Source organism: Toxotes jaculatrix, chromosome 12, assembly GCF_017976425.1.
Source record: "Toxotes jaculatrix isolate fToxJac2 chromosome 12, fToxJac2.pri, whole genome shotgun sequence".
Lineage (NCBI taxonomy): Eukaryota > Metazoa > Chordata > Actinopteri > Toxotidae > Toxotes > Toxotes jaculatrix.
The window spans coordinates 9,006,667-9,027,024 of record NC_054405.1 but is presented as its reverse complement, the minus strand read 5'-3'; the positions used below and the strand labels follow the sequence as shown (position 1 = coordinate 9,027,024).

At 40.3% G+C, this 20,358-nt stretch overlaps 1 protein-coding gene across 1 annotated transcript in view; it reads left to right on the top strand.

Moving 5' to 3' along the window:
* The first annotated feature begins 679 nt into the window (after positions 1-679).
* nlgn2b (neuroligin 2b) overlaps positions 680-20,358 on the top strand; it is a 53,959-nt gene continuing 34,280 nt past the window's right edge. Inside the window, exon 1 of the mRNA XM_041051308.1 lies at positions 680-755. The gene's annotated coding sequence lies outside the window, so the exon portion shown is untranslated. The remainder of the gene's footprint in view (positions 756-20,358) is intronic.

Sequence of the window (20,358 nt, the reverse complement as noted above, 5' to 3'; positions counted from 1 at the left end):
AAGATCCCCTCGCTGTTTCTCAAACCGAGCCTCTGTTTTCTCTTAAGAGCATCAGATACCAAGTGAAACCAAGAGAGAGCACCACGCAAGCGCGTAAAGAAGAGACTGGACACCTGATTTCGTGGGGTGTCTTTAGAGCGCTATTTCACATATTTTTAAGTCGAGCAGTCCGCGTTTTTCTTTTTCTTTTTTCCCCCCTTCGTTTTGTTTTTTGAAGGCCCCTCGCCGTGCAGCGGGGCAGATACCGTGGATTATTATCAGCATGGACAAACGGGGAAAAGAGGACAGATCACTGCGTTGACTTGTGAAGCAACGCGCAGAGTCTTGACGCTGTAGCGTTACGCATTTATTTTACTGAGTGTTTTTTTTTTTCTCTCTCTCTCTCCCTCCTCTCCCCCAGTTTGAATCATACTCGCTGCTGCATCTCAACATTATAAAAGTCCAAATATCTGTGGGTAAAGGGAACAGAGCAGGGTGTTGTCAGAGAGGGATGAGAGGAGGAGGAGGGGGGCACTATGAGGTGTGCTTTTTTTGGAAAAGCCGGAGAAAGACGGACACCGAGAAGGTGTGCTGATGTGCGAAACCCTGCGACGCGTTACCCTCCTGAGAAATAATTGCGATCCGGGGGAAGAAATGGCCTAGTTAAAACATCACCGACACGCCGACAGAGGAGAGGAAAGAAGAATCGCGTTTAGATGGACGGGCCATCACCATCGTCATCATCATAATTCCGGTGCTTGCATCGAGTCTTTTAGGTAAGCCATATGTTCACCACCACCAAACGTGACTGGAGATTTTCCGTCCACCGTGGGTTTTATGTGTGCGCAATCTGTACGCTTTGGTGACTTCGCACATTGCGCACGTTATCCATCTTGACGCACTGTCAGAATTGGGGAATGAGATTTCAATGTAAATTCTCAGACCACTTTGTTGCTATAGCACGTATTTTCTTCCTTTCGCTTGGGAGCCTTCCATTGGCCTTGCCTGTTGATAAGCTGTCACATCTTAACACGATCAGTCTGCACTTTGTGCATTCAGCATCAGGATTCTGTCATTTTAACCACGCTGCTAACAAGATGATATTCATTTGATTTAATTGGAATCAGTCGGACTGGCTGCTCTTCTCAATGTGGCTCCAGCTGTGTTCTGTTCCTCTGCTTGTGAAGGTATAGATTATTTTAATAAGGCTTTTACTGCATGTGTTTTAATGGCTGCTTAATTAGACACACATGCTGCTGTACTGTAATATAACTAATCTCAGCCGTGTGAGTGTGTGACAGGACTCGAACTCAGAAGATGTCCTCTCTCATGATCAAACCCACAACAGCTCAGAGAGACACACACAGTATGCACAAACACACACACACACAGACACACAACGCCTGTGCCCTAGAAGATGCAGATAGGATTGAGAATTAAACGCACACACTCTGATGATCCAGGGAAGGCTCCATTAATATTCAGTGCTGGTTGGGCAGTGCTCAGTTAATGGCAGACAACAGGACCTCTGTTCTGACAGGTCATGGATGAGAAATGGTGTATTTTCATTTTTAGGGAATAAATAGTATATTTTTTTGTTTTGTTTTTATTTATTTATTTATTTATTTATTTATCACAGATGTGGTGCCTGTAGCTATGGAAGAGTGACATTTAAAATCCATCAGAAAACCAATAAAGTGGTGTTGTAGACTTTTGCAGAATTTGTAGAAGAAGAAGTATTACTCCTGTTCATGTACTGTTGAAATAGCTTTGATCGCCTTCCTAGGCCGGCATCACGTCAGCCTGGTTGCTGGGATTTGGACACTTACTCAAATAGAACAGAACATGGCTGAAGACATGGAAGACTTGCAAAGGCTTCATCTGTTCCAAGCATTTCAATAATTCAGAGCATTTTTTAAACCAAATTTTATCATTGCAAATAAGACAGAAGACATGGAATAAAGAGCAAAGAATGGAGACCAAATACCAAAATTTGGCAGAAATATATGCTCTTGGGAGCAAAACATTTAATACTTTTATTCCATCCAAGATAATAGTTGTTAATGATCTGTTTCTTACATTTATTCATCTGTGCTCCATTTTTGTCTCTGTTACATTTCTTGTATTCTGTACCAAGTGGCGCTTGGAGGATTTGGTGGCAGATTTAATTTGAGGATGATCCTTTGCATTACCAAAGGATGTAATGCAGTGACATAGTACACCTAATATAATCAGCCAAACAGCAGTTAACCCATGAATTTAACTGTTAAAACATGTTTTCCAGCTAATTTTAATCTCTAGGAAAATATACTATGATTGCTGTTTACTGTATCCAAAAAACTGCACCAAAGGGCCAGTAAAGCTAATTTCATGGTGACCACAGTGTCATTTGGTTTAGAGAGAAAATAGGAAAGATAAATGTAGCAAAAAAAGAAAGGATGGCTGTTTAATGGATTGGAAGACAGTGTGAAGTGTAGACTTACAATCCAGAACAAAACGTGTTAAGTCTTAATGTTTAATGAAGTATGTTTTGGTAATGTGTGGGTGAGGGAGGTGAAGTGTCCACAAGTGTTCACACACACACACTCAGTAAACTGTTACAAAACCTGAGCTTTCTGAAAGGTGGATGAGATTGAAATCCAGCAGTTGTATTGTTTGTATAGCTGTTATTGACTGAGAACAACCTTGTCACTTATCAATGCTTATTTCCTTCACCAAGGTCCAGCGTTTAAAAGGCATAGCCATATAATTTTATTTTGGTATTGTACTGTCACAGCTTTTAGTAATTGTGGTTTTTGTTTGGTTAAATCTTTGGTTAAAGCTTCCTTTTGAATTGAATGGATTACTATGGGTCTAAATCAAGTAAAACAAATGAAATACTTCGATTCCTCGTTAAGACTTTGATATGTGACGTGTCAATTTTTCGTCTACCATCATTTCTCTGTGCTGCCAACAGATATAACAAAAGCTCAGTGTATGTCATGGACACTGTGTATTTTAAAACAACAGGTAACGTATAGCATATGAATATGGCAAAGTAAATTTTTCCATTTTAAAAAGGAGTCAGTGAGCCTTGCCATGAGCTGGAATGATCTAATATAAAAACAAGCTGTATATCAGCTCCCTGACCTGTATGTCGTTGTTTGCTGTATGAGCATAGACTGCTTGCTACAGCCATAGAATGTGCTTTATAAAATTTAGGTGCTAAAATAAATATATAAATAACATATTCAACATAAATAAATTGCACAGAAAAGTTGCACTGAAACTAGTGAATATGCAGTGAATTATCAAAACCAGCCGCAGTTTCATTTTCCCCCTGTTGTGTCTGTATGTTTTACTTCAGCTTGTTTACATCTCTTTCACCATTTACTCCTAACTCTATAGTCTGTGGTTTGGTCACTGTTTTTTTTTTTGTCACTATCCATTTTAAAAGTATAGATAATAATGTGTCAGTCATTACAAATTATGGTGTTACCAGAGAGTCTTCTCTTGTGCTTTAAAACAAGCTGTGCCAAAATATATGTTAAAAACTCTTCATACCAAAATCATTACAAGCTGTGCTGTATCATTATGCTGCCATCACATCAAGAGGCAACACTGAAAAAAAAGTGTTAATAAACAAGTGGGCTCCTAGCAATGACACATTCACAGTTTGGAAAGTGCAATGATATTATATATTCTCATATAATTATACATTCTCATAGAATGCAGTAGCATTTGAAGTGCCTTTGAGGAGGTTAATGTAAGAACTTCAGATCCAGGCTGTGCCTCACAGAGGAGGTTGGGGAGATTTTCTGTTCTTAGCCAAAGACCATCTTTTGCAAATGATGTGCCATCTTTAGAGTGAACACTTATGTGTGCATCCATGTTAGAAACTTTCCTAATGAAGGCTAAATCATACTGACCCAATCTCAGTGATCACTCCATGGCTAAAGCACCAAACTCCACAGATTTTAGTTCATGTCACTTGTGCAAATAGAAAGTATGGGACAGGACTAGAGTACTCATGGGTGGGAATGTTGATGGGTGTTGCGATTGGTATGATCTCACTGCAAGATGGTGTGTAGGGGTTTGTTTTGTTTTTTTGTGGATGCTTCTTGGGTTCCCCTGTCATTCCTGTTTTGTTTTTTTTTGTCACAACTCTGTGAATTGTGTATCAGTCCCTTAAGGAGAGTCTGCAGGATTGTGCACTCACACACTGTATCAAGGGCCCAAAAAGCCCACCAAAGAGCTCTCCTGCACTCAGCTTGAGACTACCCTGAGCCCTCAGAGATGTATCAAGAACCTTCAAAATCTGTGATTTCTGTTGGACTGAGAGGTTTGACATTAGGATTGGATATAAACTGTAGTGTCACCACTGCATGGCACCTATTCCCTCTGTCTGGGAAGCTGCACATTTATAGCACAAAACCAGACATACAAATCATCATCATGTGACTTTACATTTTTGCGCACTGCCATGTGGTGTTTTTAGAATTTGTACAATTATCATCAGCCCAGAACAGGATGGAAGTCCTTCCCATATCGTCTTATATTTGACGACCTCAGAGGGAAAGGTAGCTGTTACTATCCATACAACCTCTCACCATTTGACTAGCCTGGTTTCTCGCCAAGCTGTGGCATCTTTACTCAAAACATTTAGTGTATGATTCCTTAATGTTATAGCTTCTGTAAATGGAGGCTTGAAGATTTTAATTTCTGTGGGAAGATGTCAAGTCAGAGAAAAGAGAGGTTAAAATGACCCAGCTCTTAGTCACGTCACAACCAAGGAGGAGAAAAGCAGGAGAATAGCTTGACCTGACCCATTATCCGCGAGCAAAGTAAAGCTGGAGAAACGCCTGTGCAAATGCCATGGTAACCATCTTGTGTAACCTCCTTTGAACAATATCACATAACAGTCATCCGCGAGATAAGCCAGGATAAGTGCCGTCCTGTCTTGTACAGTCTGGGAAGAATACCACACCAAACCCCATTAAAATTTCTGTTAATTTAATGCGTCTTTTATTAGCAGCAGTGGCGCAAGCCCATTAAAATGGGACACATGACCTTTCTTGAATTGCTAAGTTCCACCCTTCAATTCATCAGACATGATCCATTAAGCAGCTGCAACATTTAATTCTCAGATATTTTTTTGGGCAGTGATGCGGAAGCTGGAGCTGGCATTCAAACATGACATGTATTCTTTAAAAAAAAAAAAAAAACAATTTTCTTTCAGGCAGCCTTAGTGTATCACTGACAACGATGATCATAATTCACCTTGCTTATGAAACAGCTCAAGCATTAGGCAGCTGGTGCTCTTTAGAAAGGTGTGGGCAGTGTTGACATGAGTTAGACACATAGGCAGTTCTAGCCTACATGATATACTGCACTGGACCGGCAGCCCATTTGCTATGAATTAAATGTCATAGTTTCTACATTTTCTGATGGGAATATGATAGCCGGTTAATGTTGCAGTATGAAGTTAGCTAATGCTAGTTTCATTGCCTTGGGACACAGTGAGAAATGTAATGCCTGAACAAATTTGAGATATGGTGTTCAAGGAAATGTTAATAACCATGCCCCCCACCCACTCTGTTCCTCTAGTACAGAAGTAAACTGTCGCCCAGTGGAAAGAACATTGGAGTATGTGCTTGGCAGTGCACTCACTGCATTGTGGAAACCCAGTGTAGCTAAAAAGGACACCATAAGGGACCAAAAACAAAAAAAAGTGAGGGAAGATTGACATACGGTGACCAAAAAGAAAAAGAGACTGTGCATGTACTGTAGTCACTGGCTCTAAGAATTGTCTCATCAAGATAAAGGCAACACGGCTGAAAGTACAATGTCAGACAACGTAATCCGCAGTCTTTTCTACGATCTGAGCCAACTACTGACAAGGACTGAAATGTATAATACTCCGAATAACATTAGAGGCCTGAAGAGATTTTTTTTTTCTTCAGATTCTGCCTGGCATTGAAAATGGTGGACATTTTGTCTTAAATTAACATTTTAATAAAAATCCCTAGTCATGCCAGTGGAAAGGTGCAAAGACAAGCCACTGAGGAATATATACTCAGTGTGTAATGACAGTACAATTAATGGTGTTCAGAGTAGAGAAATCCCACTCAGAACCACAGACAGCTCCTGGCTGAACAGATTTTAGTGGAAACAGGGCAGTGGTAGGTTATTGCAGAGTTTAATGTGCATGTAAAACAAAAAAGCCAAAAAACCCACATACATAGCATATTGTTGTGAGAACCCAGATGCATATACCGGTAGAAAATCACAAGTGGAAATCTCAGTGGAAATGGCAAAACCAGAAACCTTGAATGAAAATGTGAATGAAAATTCTAACTGCAGGTGGAGTGTGTTACAGCTGCTGTTTATCTCGACATAGTTGTATTTGGTGCTTATATGCTGGGACATTTAGCCTCTTTAGTTTCAAGTCCGAGGGTCAGCGGTTCGACCCTTAAACATGTGTATGTATATTGCTGATGTTAAAAGTTCTGATGATTCCGGGTCCAGGGTTAGTCATCTAAGTAGACCTGCTCCTGTTTGCCCTTGTTAATTCAAAAACACCTGTGTTTGCTCAAACAAACAAACTGATGTTCATGCCAGCTCAAACAGCAACAAAATGTGGAAGTACTGTACCAAGGTTACTATGTTCTCCAAAGGTCAAGAGCTCCAGTTTGAAGGCAGTAAAGCTTCATGTTTGTCAGCAGTGCAAAAGGTTGGTCTGCAAGTTTCACGGACAGTTGCAGAATCAGTTGCCTGGTGCAAATAGTTTAAAAGGGTGTTGAGCTATGTAAAATGAAGGTCCAGCAGCCTGAATAGAAGTTGAAACTCATTCACCCGGACAATAAATAATATTAGAGGGGATATTTGAACCCATATCATCTAAAAAAAATAAAGAAATGTTTCTCTTGTACCTTCATTTTGGCTCACTGAAAATATTTCCCATGGCCCGAAATCAATTTCCTTTTGCATAAGGAATTATAATTAAACATGAAATGTATTATGGATTATTATATTACAGAGACGGCTTGAGATTTGTGCTGTAATACAGTGGGACTGTATAAAAAATTCAATTTGTCAACACTGTAAAACAAGAAATTAAGTCAGAATAAGGCAGGTGACTACAACAGAAGTTTCTGAAGTGACACATCAGGACACCATTCATCTTAGTAAATATCCCCAGCTGTAAGAAAATCTAAAATTTCAAACTTAATTATGACAAAGCAAATTATGCCTTCAGTGCAGAGTGGCTCGTCTCACGCCCAGAGACATGGAATTCCAGGTCATTTTTATTGAAGTGTAACTTTCAGAAGTAGTAGTAGTAGTCTTTTGTGGTAGAGCTAGCCAGCCAGGCTACTGGGTGGGTGTTACCTTGCATACCATCGACTCCTGTCTTAGAACCGTCTGCATAGCATTCTTCTTTTGTAGAACAGTTTATACTTCAAAAGAACATCTTAAATTACAGTGAATGGTGCTACTTAGCTAATCTATGATAGCACTCATAATTTTGAGCTCTCTGACTCTCATTCCCCTCAAAGTTCAGCACTGATAAAGTGGCTTACTATTGGTCAGTGGAACAAAGTTAATAAAAGTTGAACTTGATGCAAAAAATAAATTAAAATCACACACGGGCCCATTCCATTGCACAATTGCAGGTGTCAACAGGCTGAGTGTTTTTGTCTCATGAATAATGGCCGTTTGTGGCTTGAACACAATTTGATGGCTTCACTGGATTTTTGTCATGCCTGATGTATATATAAACTGTAGAGCAGAATATTCATGTTCAGTGTAAATATAACTCTGAAGCCCTGAGGTTACGTTTTGGCATTACATCCAACAACAAATCATTTGAACTTGGGTGAAGAACAAGGTCAGCTGTAGTGAAATCTCCTGTCTAAGTAGGTTCATGTGAGTACAACCGAGGGGCTACGCTGTGGAGTACTAAGACCACTTCACTGTACAGTGTTCTTGCAAAATGTCAGATTGTTCAGACAGACACTTACATCAGAAGATTCAGGACAGTTTATGGTAAACAGATGTCCAGATGCCCTTGGTGGGAAATGCTCTGCATTCGAAGGCGCTCAACAGATGAATCCAAGCAGCACAGCAGATCCTGTGTGGTGTACGAGCCGTAACAGAAGCACTGACATGAAGAATCACAGGAGTGAGAGTGTGAGCTTGTCAGATTATCAAGACCACCTAATTAGCTTGTTTCAATCTGATAGGTGATTGTAAGAGTTATCTGATACTGATCAGCTGACGGCATGCAGGAACCCAGGTCCCTACCTGAACCGACAGGGTGCTCCATTTCCCCACATAAGAGCAGGAGTCCATATTTACGTGCAGCAATTAACATTCTGGCAATTTAATAGCAATCCTTTCTCCAGTGTTGTATTTTGTGTGCTGTGTATATTGAGTTATCAGGCTTAATGAGACTGCATGATGTCTAATTTTACTTTGAGTGCTGTTGGTGCTGATAAAATATTACTGTTTACTTTTTAATGAAATATTTTACACAGCGTATTTGTCCTGTCAAATAGAGCATTAAAGGTGTTTTCCCTGTGTTTTCAACACAGGGAAAACACTGTAGAGGAGAAACCCTACACAGGTAATTCACAAAGAGGGAAGACTTTGTTTCTTGTTAAATTTTGATTCTGTGCTTTGAATGTTTTGAATGATTCGTCCATTTCAAAAGTTAGGACTTAGCACTAAAAGCCAAATTACACCTCACATCTTTTATTCAGCTGACCTCAGAGCAGTACCTCTGGAGTACAGGGAACCTCTCAACACTTTTGGGCATACAAATCATTTCGGCAGAATACATCACATACAGCGAGTCTCAGTGCTCTGCTTAAGCTAACTTACACATCATCAGTGCAGCCAGCCCATCTGTCAAGGTACACTTTCCACTGAGCGTGACAGTCCTCTTAAGGCAACGTTTAAATTTCAGCAGCTGTTTTGTGTTGTGGCAGCTTGAATAGCATGGCAAAGTAAACTGTATGTATTTACTCAAATGAATGATGATCTTGAGTCGAAATTCCCCCTCAGTGTGAGACAATAAAGCGGGCTTATGGTTCAGGATGTGTGGCTGAACTCTCCCTGCTTTCCACAGGAGAAGCGTGTTTCTAAAGGACCAGCTGTACGGCGCAATTGTATTACCCATTATTATGATTGTCTGTGGTCAAACATAGAGCACCTGCTATCTTCCATCCATATAGCATATGATTTTTTTTTAGGTTTCTGTTTATGATTCATTCTCTGTTTAAAGATAAGAATTTTTTGATTTCCTGATACTGCTTCTGCAACCCGAGGACAGAAACCTCTAAACTGGATGATTCTGCAAAACCTTTTCATTACCTTCAATGAAGTTTTTTTTTGTTTGTTTGTTTGTTTTCCTTCTATGCCAACATTTTTTTTTAACTTCTCATTAGGCTCTAGGGTTGGACATTTAAAACACTTACAGTTGTAATCCTTTAGATTTCAGTCCTGGTTGATTTTGCGACAGCCATGGTTGCCATGGAAACAGCAAGTGCAGTTTAATACTACAAACACTCTTTGAGCAGCTGGTTTGTCACAAATGCAACAGCAGAGAAACAGAAGCTGTTTACAGTGCAACTTAATAAATAAAGAAGTTTTAATTGTTTCAAAAACATATTCAGTCAGGTCAGTCGCTGTGTGGTGGCTGCCTCGCTCAGAAGGTGGAGGTGTGCAGCTTTTTTTTTCTCCTGCAGCTTTTCATCCAACAGCTCACTGTGGTTGCTCCTGAACGCTCCCTTACTCCCTGCAATATTTAAAACTGATCCACTGTCAGGAAATGCCAAAAATAACATTTTTTTAGACTCAACCTGGCACTTGATGAACTAGTGCTGTTAGTACAAAGCAGTACTGGGGTTTCACAATAAAAGCCACTCCACGTTATACCAGTTGAACACTTTTTTTAATTCGAAGCAGTAGTAGTAGTCTGTTCTGTTTGCTGTCATATTATCTTAATACAGCTTTAATGTAGTTTTAAGCATCTCATTTTCCCTTGTTTTTTCTAAAGTGTATAAATAGAAGTGTAAAATAAAGCTTTTGTCTGAGCTGATCTGTGTGGTACTCGGGCCACTTTCCTCTTTTTGAACAATGGCAAAAAAATAAGAAAACAACAGAACAAAAAAGTTCATTTGTTATTCTTCGGGATCCCCTGTCGATATTCCCGGAGTAACTGTGTTTACACATACAAAGTTCTCTTGGTTTATTTTCAGAGAAAAAAAAAGGGTAGTGTGTTGCAAAAGAGGAAAAACACTATGCATGTTATCCCAGCCTTTCCAAAAACATTTCAATTATTAATGTGTTTGGATACTCAGAGCACATCTGGACTACAGTGCATTACACCGGGAGTTGGGGAGCCAGGTTTTAGCAGCAGTGAAGGACACAAGCTAAACAAACAAGCGCATGCAAACCAAACCAGATGTCAGTAACTTAAAGAAGGATGAGCATTAAAACAGAAAGCAGGAGACTGTAACATGTTCGTGTAATGATTTCAAAAATAACCAAGCATCTGCAGACCAAAGGCTAAAGTTAATCACGTACAACTTTCCACTTCCCCTCACAATTTTTTTCAACCCAGTGGAGCTCAGTCGTTGTACCGCTTAATTCTCTCGTGCATGGTATTTTTATTTATTGGACAATTAAGCATTTAACTTAATAAAAACACGGCAGCGGCACAGAGGAGGTATTTTGTGTCCTGATCTTCTCGTGATTTACTCCATTTTTGGAGTCTTCCCTAAAGTACGGTTGAGCAATACATACAAAACAAATGCCACTATTTTGGACCAAATACATCCAATAATAAGCTGCTATTTGGGGAAATGCTATCTTAGTTAAAGACTTTCAGTTGGTCCTGGAAGAAGACACGGAGTTCATTTATTTTTACAACATTCAAGAATGACTTCAAACTATTTATCAGTAAAAAACATCCAAATCCTTAGGGATCTGCATTGGGACCATCCTCGAAAGCATCCACGTCAGTGGGCTTTTCCTTTTTATTTATCATTTTACAAATTGCCTTTTTTGTAATATAACATTAAATTTGGACAAATGCTTACATAAGTTTTTAATCTGGACTCAGCACAATATAACGAGCTGCCTTGTTAGCTCAGTTGGTAGAGAATGAGACTCACTCTCTTGGGGTCGTGGGTTTGAGCCCCACTCTGGGCGGCACTGCCTCCCGTGAGCCCACCACCTGTGGGAGGTGCTGTAGGACTTCGGTACATTGTGGACTGGGCGGGAGTCGCCCCCGCGACCTGGGCCTGGACCCAGATAAGCGGCAGATGATGACATGACATGACACAATATAATGAGCCAAGGCGGTGGTTATCAAATGGCAAAAAAAAACGTTGTATTATAGTGACATCAGCAAGGGTTTGCAGATAATTTCAGTTCTTATCCATTTTAGTGAAACTGACATAAAGAGACTTTTGAAAAAGTCAAAGCTTCTTTCTTTTTTCTGAGCTTGTTAGCTCTGTCACTAACTTGGCAACAAGTTCACATAGACTTATTTGTGCTCTTAGCTGTCAGTAAACTATACTTCTGTTACAGAGCAGTTTACACTCCCAGCGCTGGAGGTTAAGTAAAACAGGACAAAAGTGACACAGCTAACAGGCTACGTTAGCTTCCTCCATTTTGATCTCTTGAGTTCTCTGCTCCCTCAAAGGTCAGCGCTGTCAGGACAGCTCGCTGTTGCTCGATGTGGCAAGTGAGCATGTCAAGTTCGTCAAGGTATAACTTGACGTGAAAAATTTGTGCAGATTTACTTTGCAGCCGTGAGTGAATCCAACGATTATGTAGATTCCAACAACATGAATTGATTTCTCCGTGAGATTTTATTGCTTTAAATGCTGCTGTGGCCAGGTCTTTACCCTTTAGTCCCACCTCTCACTATCCATGCATCATAACAAATACATTCACAATTGCACCACAGTCTTATTGTCTCATTTCTTCTACACATCAGTGTTTCACTAATATAACTCCACGTTCCCACCTTTCATGTCACTTCATCTAAAATCTCACACTGCTTCTCCAGCACAGCCCTTATCTGCCCACACTGGTGCAGTATCCAGACTGCAGCTGCTCTTCCCTATCCCCCCACTGACTGCACACTTGTGTAACAATGAGTATTATTGTGTTCAATGTGTTGTGTACAATGTCAACCATGTGTGCTTTTTCCAGCCTGTTATTTCTTTGTGCTCACATGATCTTATGTAAGAAGGGAGCAGGTGTGGCTGACATGTGTCTCTCTCTCTGACACACACGCACACACACACTCTCAGGATGCTCCTTAAAGCATATTGCACTTTGGAGGGCACTGGGGAGTGTGGGGATAACAGGTAACAAAATGCCTAATTGCAACACGTTTTGACAACAACCAGATGTAAGTGGATGCTAATGATTTATTTGAAGGATGAAATAAAAAATCCCCAGTTGATCACATTTTGGAAATCGGTATCAGAACACAACTGGCCTGACTTGTTTTAGTTTTGCTTACATGTCACAGACAATGCAGGGACACGCCTGTTACCTTGACAACAGAAACTGTTTATTCATTGCGAAGAATTGAATTGAAATCACTGAGAAATTGACGTTTTGTTGTCGTTTCTTTGAGTTTTCCTCCTCACACACAGCGTTGGGTGGAGGCCTCATTATTCACACTTTTAGCTAAAAGCATTCACTCCAGAAATGTGGGCTTTTGCTACTACCACTTTGCTACTACTACCTTTTTGTCATCCTTGTAAACAATCACGCCAAATGTCCCCAACGTCCTTTTTGACACAAGAACACATTTAAGAGAAGAAAATGAAGAGCCGGGTTTCTAACCTGGTGATTCTCACATTATGCTTGTCGACACAGAGACGCCGGTGTTAATATGACAAATGCAACAACTAGATTAATGTCTTAATTAGTATACAGCGCTGTTAGTGCAGACATAAATGTACCCACTGTCGTGTAGGGCTGTCAATTGCTCCCAAAATCAATGCTGATGATTAACTGAGTGAGAATAGCTTCATTAAGTAACGCACCCCTGGGAGGAGATGTGATGAACAAAACATTTGCTTTTATGCTTTGAGTCCAAGGTGGGTTTTATATTTACTGTAGTATGATACTAGTTCTATACCCTGGTAATTTCTCTGCACTATAAAACTTTACAAACTAGATCACCTTGCAGTCTTCCAAAAGCCAGGTTACCTGCCAAATCCAATCAATTCGTGCAGCAAATAAGAAAATATCTGAAAAAATATATATATAAAGAATGTACTGTACTTGTTCAGACAAGTCAAGATGATTGCCTCCTGGAAACAGATCTTTTCTTTTTTAGACTGTGGCTCATAAAGTCACAGTAAACAGCCGTTGCTGCTTCTCCTCTGACACTACTGAAATTGAATCGGTTTAAAATTAGTTGCGAGGCTGAGCAGTTGTTTGGAAATATATACAACGCAGTCGGAAAGTATCGGGACAGTGACATGTTTTGGTTTTACTCCAGCACATTTGACGTGAAATGAAGCAACGGCTGTGAGGTTAAAGCGCTGCCTTTCAGCTTCAAGGAAAGGGCGGCTCGTATCTCATTTTTATACGTTGCATCCAAGCTGTAGAACAATGCAGCAGGTCATCGATCCTAAACATAAAGAAAAGGCAGCCGAGGAGTTTTTTTGTGCCAAACATCAGTCAGACCTCAATCTAACTGAGCACTTACTGAAGACCAAACAGAAGGTGAAACCGCTGTGAGAGGACTTTTTTTTTCTTTTGAAATGTCTCAAAGAATGATGTTTAGCTGTCCTGCAGTGTGGTAGGAGTAAGACTCTTGTGCATGCTGTATGTATATCACAGAAAATCAGGAGGATTAATATTAGTGTTTAATCCCATGCTATTCAACATGCTGTGGTCTAATCACACATGGGGTTTTATTATATTTTCATCAGGTTTCATCTTCAGTTGCCAGGGTATCTTCACAAACTGTCAGTATGGCGGAGCTTTGAGAAAGGGGATTAGAGGATGAGCTGTAACTTGACATTCAGCAAACCACTTAACCACGCACCCCTGTTGCCTTCACCTGCCTCTATTTTAGCCATGACAGTTTCTTCCCTCTGTTTCCTGCCATTGCTCCCTACTCCTACGTGCCTTTTTTAAGCCATCCTCTTCTCCTACCTTATTTTGACCTCGCACTTGGCTCTTTTCCTCTGCCTTCGCAACTGTACACTTTCCCCTGCTTCCTGTGATCACAACCTTCTCTAGTTTTGCCGTGAGCAGTTTGAACTGACAACCAGCAAAAAAAGACATGCATTTGCAGAAACTGGATTAGAACCATTAGGTAGAAGTTGTAGGATATGTCTGAAACATATGACAAAATTTGAACAAATGATATAAAAATGAACTAATCTGACACCTTTTTAATGAAGCACAGATGTGAATTTGATTCATCAACCCACAGCACAAGACTTTACAGTGATTTAACTGATAATTCTGAATTAAAAACAGAAAACATCACATCGTAATTTCAAGATGGGATGCTGGCTGACTGGGGTGGATTTGGAGTCAAAGTCAAATGACTTATTGCTTGATTTGGTTTTTGAATTTGCAGAATACCATTAACTGTGATTTATTGGACAACCCAAGCCCCTAGTTTGAGTTTAGTAAACCATAATGATAATTTTGGTGTGCTTTGGCTTGTAAGTTTGACTCAGCAGTTAAAAACTAAAAATATGTCTTGTTCAATACAACTAGCTAACACATTTCAAGTCTTAGGGTATTTAGTTGCAAATACTCTAACAGTGCAGTGCATTACCCAACAGTGAGTTTGGGATATTTTACTTGTGCCACTATCATGAGATTATTGATCTGTGTAGTAGCTTATCCTGTTGCTTTCATGGCATTTTATTCCACCAGTCTTACTACATGTCCTTTCCAGATGTTTTCCAAATAAAGGCAGAAGGATTTTCTGGTCAGATGGATGTGGCTGTCACAGCCGGTAATGTATTAGTCAGACTTTGCCATTGCCAGCAAAAATGTTCATAACACACCCACATCAAGAACATGAGGCTCACACTGGCAGTATATTATTTGAGAGTCCTCAGACAAATTGGACACACTGGAAACCAGCGAGCTGGGTAGTTGTCAACCAGTGCACTGGTTTATCTCCTCCAGACTAGAGGAGGCTGAAATATGATGTAAACTTGCACGATATTGTGCTGCTCTGGCCTGGTGTCATCACTTTTCAATGATCACATTTAAAGTAGGCAACGTCTGGCCCGTGGCTACAATCAGACATTTGGGTTTCCTGTCAGCCTGAGCTCCTCGGGCTCTCTTGACTCTCCTTCAGTCTAGAGTCAAGAATAAAGCTGATTGCAGTTTTGCTAGGGGCGCTTAGCGTTGTACGTGCCCGCCTGAGGAACAGAAGCTCGTTAATTCAATGTTATTCTGTAAATCTCCTTTTAAATTGCACCCCTCTAGACATACTTTTATGTATTGTCTTCATCTTTGCAACCACCTTTTCTGTTTTCCCTGTTTTTCCGAGCTTGAGAGAGATTATCATCAGCATCATTATTATTATTATTATTTGAATTTTAACATTTTGCAGAATATCAGCGAGGCCAGGCGGTCATGTCAGTATGGCTAGGCTGCCACCTTTATTTAACTTAGTGGGCCATTCTATTCTTAAATTAGCTTCGAGCTTGAGGCAAAGCAGCTGTCAGGCTGCTCCCTCAAACTGTGTGTATCGCCCACAGACACCTATCCACACGCTAACACAGCTAGCATTTCACCTAGATCATCGCTAATTAGTGTGTCACCAGATTGTGCACACTCCTTGGCTTCATAATGACACATTCTCCCACTTACAGTTACCAAACACACTAAGGAAACGGATAAATAAAAAGAGTAACAGCCCCTCAGAGGCAGCAATGTGCATCCATACCACACTGCAAGGTCGTCTGGCCAGTAGCTGTCAACATATCTTACTCTGTTTGTGTGCTGGTGTGGAGAGTCGTAAGATAAAGGGTTTTCCATGTGATCTACAGGTGTTAAGTGGAAAGAACAGAGGTGACCAACAGCAACATATTGATTTTCTGGTCCAGGAGTGACAGAGGGGCTTTTGTCTAACATCTCCTATCTGCTCCTGCTGTCTGCTGCTTTATGATCCCTGCTGCTGCTTTAATAACATGCACTGATGCTTCATTAAGGCCCCTTTAATTGACTTCCCCTTGAACACTTGTGAACTTTTTTTTAATCTCAATTTTGTTCATTTTTGGTGTGGAATCATGGAGCAGTGTTGACAAGAAATAAGTAGTAATGACGTTTAATTTGTTTTTGTGTTTTGGATCGTACTTGGCCTCTGCTGCTCAGCCAGGATCTGAGGTATTTGCAGTGATTTCTTGGGTTAAGTGTTATTTCCATGTGGATATTCCTACATTTTTCTGCCCGCACTGTGATGAGGATGGGAAAGCAGTGGCAGATGGAGCGGATGTGGTATCTGATTGAGCTGCTCTTGGAGTCTGGAGAGCTTATGGTAAATAGAATAAATTGCTGTGAGCTTCATCCAACAACAACGCAGCTAACAATGCAGTGGTTCTCCACAACTGACAAGAACTTAATATTTATTAAAATATTTATTTTCCCACACAGATTAACCTTCATTTGGATATTACTGTCTATTACTGTCTATTCTGCTGAGAGAAATCAGGACAGTCTGTCAGATGGGATATGGTACAAATAAATGCATTTAAAAGAAAAGAATTCACATGAAGTATATTTCATGGCACTTTGAGAATCTAAGACAAAATAAGTCTATCGCTTATAGAATTAAAAAAATTAGCATGAAGCAATTAGCTAAAAATGCAACCCTGTGTCCTGAGGGCAGTGCTAAGGGAAGGGGTCATTAAAAATAAAGGATTTATCCTCTTGGCAACGTAAAAATGCTCAAAATTAGCACGGTTGCAAAGTTGTCATTTGGCCTGAGGGTGGAGCCAAAGCAAACCTCGTGTATTGTTCAAAAATGGAAAGAGTTAATCTTCTAGTGAGCTTAAAGAAGCTGTCTTCATTTTAATTTCGGTTTACGGTTCACGGTGAGTAAAATGTGTACATCGTGACAACCGAGCGATTGCAACATGCACGGAAAAATTATTTTTAGTCTGAGAAATATTGAAGATGACAATTGGATACTGTACATTAGCTGCCTGGTGTCACGACAGTCCTGTAAACTACGACAGGAATAGTAACGCTTTATGGTGACTGAAGTTTCCAGAGGATATTAAATGTCCACAGCAAATATCAACCTGCCTGCTTAAGATATTACAGACGTTCTCTTCAGCTACATGAAGATACAGCTTTAATGACACTGTTGAAGTTGATGTTGATTTTTCATCTCCGCAGCTTGAAAAAATATATTACAAAATAAATATGTATCTTCTCACAAGGTTCAACAGTGATCCTATTACAATAATCCTAATATGGTTTAAAACTCGATTGACATAAAGTCTGCTGGATCTCTGCCTATTACTGTCTGCAGTCCTTCCCTTGTCTTCAGAGGCTTCACTCTTCATTGAAGACAAAAATGTTTTTGGGGCTTAACTGTTCAATCTAATTAAAAGCCATGTTTTAAAAATTCAGTTGGACAATTAGTGACATTATTTTTGCCAAATAAATTCATAAGTTGTGAAATTAAATGATGACATTAATTTGAGTCTCCAAGCGAAAAAAGTTGAGTCTCAAATGAATCAGCAAATGAATCACACATGATCCTAATTGACAGGAACAGGCTGAAGCTGCCCGATCAGTACCCCATTTTAAAATGAACTAATTTGCCTAACACTGTAGGATGCCTACACCCTGTTGCCTCAGCATTCTTGTTACGTCATATAGTTGTTCCAGATAACAAAGGAGAGAAACTGTCACCACTTTTCCAGTGGTGGCTTTTGAGTAGATGAATTCTGATATAATGCCGCACTTCAGCAGGAGCGGCAGCCATTCCTCCCCTCATCTCCTATTCCTGTATCACCCAGTGCACACTGGCAGTCTGTGCAGGGAGGCATTGGGGCAGATTCTGGGCAGCTTCTGTGTCTAGTGTGAAAAGAGGATGAGGCCCTTTGGCTGAGCCCACATACGCAGCCTGACAATCTACACTTAGCTCCAGTTTCAGGAGTCGCTCCTCCATTAGCCTCTCACTTCATCAGCAAAACAATTTATTCATCTTACCTGGTCCATTTAAGGTTTGAGGGAACATTAAGGTCTTCAAACATCTGTTTAAATCAAAACAGCATAAACTGTTCTCATTGTACCTGCGAAAGGAACCGTTTCCTTATCCTTCCACAATATAACAGGGGAGTCACGCCTGCTCCACAACTCCCCTGTTTTCTTGCCATGATGTCCATGAGCAGTGCCTCATTCTTACATCATGCTGAGAGGCAAGGGCCAATTCATTTGTACACGCCTGTCCACCTTATTCCTAACCCCACAATTACCTGTGGACAGAGCCAGGCTAGCTGTTTCCAGTCTTTGTGCTGAGCTATGTTAGCTAGCGGTAGCTTCATATTTACTGCACACATTTACTTCAATTACTTCACCATCAGTACCAACAGAATTATTAAAATAAGCCACTTCATCAGGTTGTCCTCCAGGCTCTGGTTGTAGAAGGCAGAGGTATGACCAGATTAGTGCAGTTAAGGTGTTACAGGCTGGGTTGCCATATCATTTACTTCCCCCAAATCTCTAAGAAAAAGGAAGACACCTGGAGCGTACTCTTAACTCTCACAGACGCCGAATCAGTGAAAGCAATAACCAAAAGTCGTGCCCATTGTTCAGATAAGATTTCGGATTAGGAATAAAGTGGATTCATTTTCAAAGTCCTAAATACCATTAGTGATGTCTCTTTCGCCTCAGATATCAGTGCATAAAGACAATGTATCTCCACATTTTTGGCTGCAAGAAAATCCAACATACAGCCACCGGAGCTTAGTTTTTTCCCATTTTCAAATTAAAAGGTTCTTTTTTTTCTCACTGCGGTGACAGTCAATATCAGACAAGAAAGTTTAGTCAGAAACTCAGCACTCTGTTTCTGGCTTGCAAAGCTGCTTGTCATCCACAGATGTTGACTAACAGAGGAGAGCAGCTTGACAGCTGAAGTAGTGCATGTAGTTTTAACACTCAAAGTGGAAACAAAGCAATATAAAATCCTAAGACAAGCATTTTCCTCAAACCACTCTAACCATTCCATTTAAACACGCTCATAGAAGCGTCCGACTGGCAGAGAGGCATCACCTTCTCAAACAGCTCCAGCTGACAGGACTGCCTATTATTTAAAACAAAACAGAAAACAGCTAACATCAGTTTGGCGATTTGTGTGTCGATTTATACCGTTTTATGTGTGAGGATGCTCGCTCAATGCCATTTCAGCTCACAGATGGTTGACGTGAACAGATGTTACAGATGTTAGGGTACTACCATTTGCCAGTCACATGTGAGAGGTTGAGAACAGACCAATTTGTGCTTACAGCATAAGTCTCTACTCACATGCAACATCTGATGCCTCATTGGATTTTACACACGTGTGTCTGTGTAGGCGAGCGATACGGAGGAGCAGTGTGACAGGCTGCAGACATTTGACCCACACCTGTGTGTTATCCCAGTCAGTATGGACACATTATTGTGTACATCCCTGGAATTACTGTGCATATTGAAGGTGCTCTGACCCTGGGCTTGTGCTGTATGTTCAGTCACATTTACCAAGGCAATACGAGCACAGACTGCTGTTTTAAAATCAAAATGTGTATGTGAATTTAGCAAATGTAAGCAATAAACACAGACAGCAGCTGTTGTGTAATCCTAAGATAAAATACTACTGATTGTGTGTAGTTTGTGAGTGGATTGTATTCAGATTTAAGATGATACCGTTCACATTGCACGCTTAACCACTTCCACGCCTAGTTATGAAGGTGTATTCTTTTCTTGGCTTTCTTCCATATTCCCCTTTAGAAAGCATTTTACAGTCTTTTAAAGCACTATCAGGTTCTCTTAGCTTATCAGACGGACTTGAAACAGCTAGGCTCGCTCTTGCTGAAAGTAACAAAATCCACTCGCCTTAAAAAAAAAAAAGCTATTTCTTGGAGCAATGACATCGTGGAAGGAAAGTGTTAATTAGTAAGCATAAGTTCTCCTGGATGGAGACATGCTAGCTGTTTCCTCCTGTTTCAAGTCATTATGCTAGGGAAAGCTAACCATCTCCTAAATGTAGCTTAATAATCAGATGTGAGAGTAGCATCGATCCTCACCATCTAACTATGGGCATGACAACAATTAAGCAAATTTCCCAAAATGACAAGTATGTCCTTTAAACATACTTGGCTACTTAAATGATCC